Source organism: Solenopsis invicta, chromosome 5 (genome assembly GCF_016802725.1).
Source record: "Solenopsis invicta isolate M01_SB chromosome 5, UNIL_Sinv_3.0, whole genome shotgun sequence".
Lineage (NCBI taxonomy): Eukaryota > Metazoa > Arthropoda > Insecta > Hymenoptera > Formicidae > Solenopsis > Solenopsis invicta.
Genome location: NC_052668.1, coordinates 3031052 through 3038253, shown reverse-complemented (window position 1 = coordinate 3038253; position 7202 = coordinate 3031052). Strand labels below are relative to the sequence as shown.

Here is a 7202-nt window from a genome sequence, read left to right as displayed (position 1 = left end):
ATTTTATAAAAATATTTTTAAAATATTTCAAATTAATTTGAGACCTCCTCTTTGCTGAAAAGTACATTTAGATTCCACATATCTATATCTTTTCTCTTGTACCACATATAGTCGTTCATCTCTCTGTAGTAATTTTTCGTGAAATGTCTATTTTTCTTCTGATGTTAACGAAACAATCTATTTTAATGTTGCTCAGCTGCATATTCTGAAAGAAGTTTAAAAGGTAAAGATTAGTAGTGCGTAATAATACAATTTACATGTAATAATACAATATGATGTAATATAGTATAACATAATAATTTACCTCATCGGGACCAATTACCCGTAAAGACACCACCACCTGACGCTTGTCATCCACCATTAATTGCTGAAAAATATATTTATGTGTTTTACATATAATATAGTACACACTTCAACAGATGTATACAGTATACTTACTGCGTTCGCCGTGACTTGCAGAAGTCGCTGCAGCTGTTCAATCGTTTGTTCCAACGATATTTTTTTCGGAGAGACAAAAGATTTAAATTCACCTTATGAATGCACTGGTCTGACTGACTAACTGACTGACTGACGCGAGCAGAGCCCATTTACTCTTTTAATCAAAATATACGTGATTTATTTTTGAGACAATAATATCTCATTGTTCTCATAGTAAAATGATAACCGTATAGTGCACTCTTACTTTCTTACCGTACGCATGCCTTCTCGCTCGTACGCGCCTTAAAGTGCTTGCTCGCACGCCAATATTCTCCTTGTCATGCTGACCATGTTTTGAAAGGGACGATGTCACCTCGCGGCGCTAATCATGGCATAAATAATGGAAGCGCACGTGTGTTTGTTCTCTCGCTCTCTCTCATACACTCATTCATATGTTGCGCTCTCACTCCCTCCACGTACGCTTGCTCTCTCACTCCCTCACCATACACATGCCCTCTCGCTCGTACGCGTCTTGAAGTGCTCACTCGCACACTAATGCTCTCAATCGCAAGCATTTTTACGGTCTGCAGTAGTGGTGGTGTCCGTTTTGCGACATGAAGTGGGGGAGACCTAACGCCGCAATGTCTCGCTCACCCATATCAACTTTTGTGCGCTATCTTACAGGGAAATAATACTATTGCTAGTTTTCTATTAATATTATATATATTTTTCAGTGTTATAAAACTATTTTTATAAAATTTATAAAGCATTTAAAAAATTTATAATTTCAAATTTATAATTCTAGCTTTTACGTTTTTTGTCGAGAAGACTGTTCAAATCCCATACGTCATAACTCTCCATCTTTTTCCAGATATAATTGTTATATTGGCAGTTAAAATTTCCCATACATTGAATTGCGGTGTGGCATGGTGATGCATCATCCTCTTCGTCCTCCTTCCCTCATACGCGCGGTCAATCTTCGCTCACTTGTTCGTGCTTTTTCATATGCAGCTTATATTATACTCCGCACGCCAATATTTTCATTCGTACGCGTTTTTTCTAATGGATTTTCAGGAGTGGACAAGAATATGAAAAAATAATATGTTTGAATGTAATATACATATATATACATTTTTTTTTTTTTTTTTTACTTTAAAGGGATACATAAAAATGGTTTTAATATAAACAATTTTTTTAATTTTTTTTTTAATTTATACAAAATTTAAATTTATTATTTATAAATATACGTATGGACGATGTACGTAGATGTATGGTAAACGTACGGTAAACATAAACGTATAATAAATGTTTGATATTGGTTCAATAGATGCTGCACGTTCAATAGTGCGATCATGTTATATAGTAGAAAAGTGTTTAATATCTAACGGTCCCTTGGTGAGACACTGCCATACTTCTTGATAAAACGTATTCGTACTACTACATTGTACTACAGACGTTCGAGTGTAGTACGTTAGATATTTCATAATAGTATAGTTGAACGTCAACCATACTATTATCAAACATCTAACGTTTACGAATTACTTATTACAGGGAAAGATAAAAATAAACCATAAATACGTTTAGACATTTTTTATTTTGAAGCATTTTTTGATATTGTAACCAATAATTGTATAATTTAAATACAAACAAAGTATTAAAAGACTCTTAAGATTTAACACAAAATAAACAACTAAAACAGGCTAGTGAGAGTCAGCGCGGGTTTAAGAGCGCAAAACACAATCAGTGTTCAAACAATTATTTATTCATAATAAATCAGAAATAACGAACGTTTCGGCTCTCTTTGGAGCCCTCTTCAGCGAAATTACAAGTAAAAAATTATTTTAATCGTCATCTTCAACACAATTACAAGTGGAATCTATTCTAATCGTCATCAGTCAGTTACCGGGAATTAAATGAGTCACCAACGGTTTGTTAAATCCGCCGTGGAAGCATTGCCCGTTGTCGTGTCAGTGAAATTGACAATTTTCTAAACAACCATCGTGTTCTTAGACAGCTGACATTACTATAATTAATGTTTTTTTATTTTTTTTTTTAATTATGTGACTCACCCATTGGCACTGATGACGACCAGTGAAGCGTTGGATAACTTTGTCCATAGGAAGCGAAATTTGCCTGTCAAAGTATACGTTCAAATTTTCTGTAATGCCGCGTGCTCACTATCTCACGCAATAACGTATACTAACTAAATCTTCGTTCGAACATCCTACCATCGCCGACGAAGTCAAATAAACGAGAGAGAGAGCAAACAATAATAGATACATAGATACGTAAATATGAACGGAGAAATTATTTGATACAAAACAAAATAAATTAGCGGACAACAATTAACAATGTCAGAATTATCACATTAAAAATAAAATTACAGACTTAACGTGAATTTGCGGCAAGGAGATTAATATAATTAAAATCAACGTAGCGAATTAACGGTGAGACGACTGTTGCTAGTAAATAAAACTTATCTGTTACAGTCTCTTTAATAGTAAGAGGTATGCGTAGAAATTCAGTATCCCTTTGTAAATTGAGGCTATTTGTTTGTAATTGGATGTGTAGCATATCCGATGTTAACCTGTCCAAAACTTGCTCGGTATCCAAGATTTTAATATTCTCCCAATCAAAGTAGTGATTAAGATTAATTCTGTGTTCCGTGATGATCGAATGGTTGTTCGCATTACGTCTAATATCATTGCAATGTTCTATGGCTCTTGTTTTTAATCTCCTACCAGTTTGCCCTACATAAGACGCATCGCAGTCTTTGCACACGATCTTATACACTATATTTTTCTTAAGATTATTCGGGAGAACGTCTTTTTGAACTTTAATAAATTTGCTCAATTTATTGAGACTAAAAAAAAAGCCAGATTTATGTTGAATTTGTTCGTGAAATATTTGAACTTGTCAGAAATTGTGGGAACATATGGCAATAAGAACCATGGAAATTTTTTATTTTTTGTGTCGGTATCATTGTTAGTGTCTGTATGTTTGCTTTGATTAATTAAATGTTTAATGGGGCTATTAATTGTCTCAAAAATAAATCCAGCAGGATAGTCCTTGCAGAATCCTTGCAGATCCACAAATATTGGCACAACCATGACAAGTAATTTTTCGAGACTGTAGCATATCACAAAATATCTTTGTATTTTATTGAAGATATTTGCTAACGTTGCATTTTACATGATTTTGCGCACAACGTTAGACAATGGACAGTATTCAATTATACGATCATGTAAGACGAGGCAATAGGCGGTAGTGCTCGCTGGCACATTTTCGTTGCAATTAAATTCAATGCGCACGTCTACAACACTTTTGATGGACTCGTTTTGTCGCAAGCAATCAATGACTGTAAAAGGTCCTCTTTGCAGAAATGTGACCACGTTAAGCAGCGTATCGTAGCAATCACGACCATAATAAGATTTACAAAAACGTTGGTACATGTCAAACAGGATGAAGTATCTAAATTTACAAAAGTCTAGATTCAAGTCATCGTACGGATAAAATTTAGAGTTGAGATAAAGTTTCACATTGATCAAATTACAGTCGTCAAAAATAGTAGTATCTTGAGACATGATATTCTTGCGACTAGTCTGTAGCACAAAGATAACAAATCGAGTCTCTTCTAATTGTGTTGCAGTTTTGACAGCCCACGAATGTTTGGTTGTGCTCTGTAACAAGATCCCAGGAACAAAAACTCATACTTAGATATCGCCCGTTTTCCAAAGCTCGTAGTATGGACAGTTTATTGACTTCATTTAATGTAACATGTGGCATTCGCCACTGTACTTTAAACAATTCAATTTCCGGTTCCGTCGTTCTATTCGTTCTCACAATAGAATTGTTATCACTGCGCGTTCGTATCAAAATTAATTCATGGCGCGCGTTAACAACCATGTGTTTGTAATCCTTGCAAAAATCCAGCAGTAAATTTAGCGGTACGCAAAAATTGAAATAATTTTCCCACGGAGTGGATGACATGTCCTATCCGGTATTCTGCATTTTCATGAAAATTTCTCGGAAATATGAAATGTGCATACCTTTTGCTAATTGAAGTAATTCAAGGTTTGTAGTAACACTTTTTGGTATTTTTAATGTTTTGTCGACATTTTTTTTCTCGTCGATACTTCTCGACCGCGCACTATACGGAGCGAGATAAACTCCATGACCATCCATGACATGATTATGACGTTTTAATTCCTCCAGTTGACGCTGCGCCGCTTTGTTATTATTTACAGTCTTTGCTACTCTAGCCGCTCCTCCGACCAATGACCTGAGAACTCCCAACAATGGCAGGACGGGTAGAATACCACTACGTTTTGCTACCGGAAGTATCCGCTTGCGCGTTGTCTTCTTCTTCGATTTCAGACCCACCGTTTTTTATCTTGATCTTTATAGCCACTGAAACTGCTGTCGCAGCAGCTCTCTGTCCGAGACTCGAATCTCTCGCTATGAAGCGTTTCCGTGCTTTCGAGGCAAGTATATTATCAGTCACGTGTCTTTTCGCAAGATCGTTGCGAATAGATTATATCATGCTCACGACACGCCGCATCTAACGGATTGATGCCTCGGTCACTTCGAGCCAATCGCTCGTGTTCCTGGACCGCAATGCTGATAACCGGAGATATGTAATTTGAAAGAAAGTGCATTAATCGCGCGATTTAACAAGCCGCAGCCTTTTGCAGGCATTCGCAGCAATTCTTTCTCAACGGCGCCGGACCATCTATATGCGTATGCTGAGACGGTAAATTATACTGTTTGAAACACCGACGGAACTGCTGAACCTCCAAATCTGCTTTTATATGCTTGGGCAATTTGTCTCATAAATAATCGATGTAATTGTGAAACTTTTGTAGCAAAACAACTTTTGGTATATATTTTAACTGTTTGTTAGTCAAACTGTGTATATCACATATATATGACACGATAAGAAACATTTTGCATACTGAGCGATTTCACTCTACGCGCCTCTATAAATAGAAGCTACCCTCAATAGAAATTTTTCAGTTTATTGTTACCGTGGAGGGAAAGAAAATATGCGGTTCGTGCGGCAATCGCAGGCAATCAAACTAATTAATTTTGATGACAAGATAACGCCCAAAATAAAAACACGCAGATATGGAAATATGCTACCGTTTTCTATACGCGGCATCATTTGCAGCCTGTCAAATTGCGGCAAGACAAACGTGTTGATAAGCATGCTGGAAAGTCCGGTGTACGTTTTGAGAACGTGTACGTGTACTCGAAATCGCTTCAGCAGACAAAATACAGATATCTGGAAAACTTATTAACACCGATTGAAGAAGTTGGATATTTTGCATTTTCCAACAACAGTGATGTCATTTATCCAAGTAAAGCACTTCCGAATTCTATCTTTATCTTTGATGATGTGGCATGCGACGAGCAAAATACGATAATAGAGTACTTTGCAATGGGTCGACATGCAGAAGTTGACTGCTTCTATCTCTGTTAGACGTATGCCAAGATACCAAAGCACCTTATACGCAACAATGCGAATTTGTTGATCATGTTCAAACAAGATCGCACCAATCTGAAGCATGTATACAACGATCATGTAAACACTAACATGTCTTACAAAGATTTTTGCGATTTATGCCAGATTTGTTAGCAGCAAAAATATGGATTTCTAGTGATAGACAAGGACAGCGTGCTTATCGATGGAAAATATAGAAAAGGATTTAACGACTTTGTAATACCGTAAAATGATTAGTTGTCGTCGATACGTTGAATGTTCAACATGGATAGTAACATGGATCACGAGAAGATAGCTAAACAGATTGTAAAAACAAGTAACACGATTCGCAAAAAATATTGCGCATTAAAAACGGGTAAAATGGAAGAAGATATTGCATTGGAAAGACATTTTAGACCAATCATTGAACCTCTAAAACAAATTGTTGAAAATATTGTTAGAGTTGAAAATACCGTTGGGAATGAATCTAAACAGGCTAAGAGTGAAGCATTCTTTTCGGGAAATGAAAAATACGCGAAGCCAAAACGAAAACGGTCGAATATTTTATTTAATAATTTAATAATGACTTCTACTCTAATTAAATCGCAAACTGTACCAATTAATTTTAATAAAGCATCACAAATGTTACAAGATAGCGATTTATTAGAGAATCATGTACCCTCTACTGAAGAGGTTTTTGAAGTCACCGACGAGCCGCTCGTGATGTCTGTTTAACAGCAGTTGGAAACGTCTGAGGGGCAAAAAAATTGCAAATACACTATGACCCATTGGGGCAAAAATATATGGGAGCTGTTTTGAGCGGTAAGAAAACGGTGCACGTAAATAACATTTACGGAGTTTACTTCAGCAATACTGGAACGATGCTTGCCTAACAAACGTATCGATTTGCAAAAGAACGATGATATATTCATAGATGATAAAAGATACAAGGGTACTCAAGGTCTGCACGACTTAATTTTCATGAAATTACTCAATGCCGATATCTACACAAATGACGATGTAGAGAAGTATAAGAATATAATATTAACTACAAACGCACATAGGCGAGACCATGGCGAATCTAATCCAATAGTGGGTAACAAAGGACAAGTATAAAAATATAATCTCCCTCATGTCAGCACTGGATAAAGTTGGACGAGGTATACCGAACACCGTTACATTAAACGACAACAAGATTGATTACGTTCATTTGGACGATCCGAACGAGCTCGTCTATCGTCTATGATTGCTCAAGGCCTCGCCAAGCCGGACATAACGCTCATGATAACGAGATTCTGTCGAT

The 7202-nt window shown here is 36.3% G+C and overlaps 1 long non-coding RNA gene across 2 annotated transcripts; it reads right to left on the bottom strand.

Annotated features, from left to right (window-relative positions):
* On the bottom strand, positions 1-903 carry LOC113005632. Of its 2 annotated transcripts, XR_005574862.1 has the most exons (4): positions 683-903; positions 439-592; positions 305-367; positions 2-205 (listed from the first exon to the last, which is right to left on the bottom strand). It is a non-coding gene; the product is annotated as an uncharacterized LOC113005632 (long non-coding RNA). The 2 variants fall into 2 exon arrangements; XR_003269548.2 differs by having other exon boundaries at positions 1-205; positions 439-903.
* Between the last annotated feature and the right edge of the window lie 6299 nt (positions 904-7202).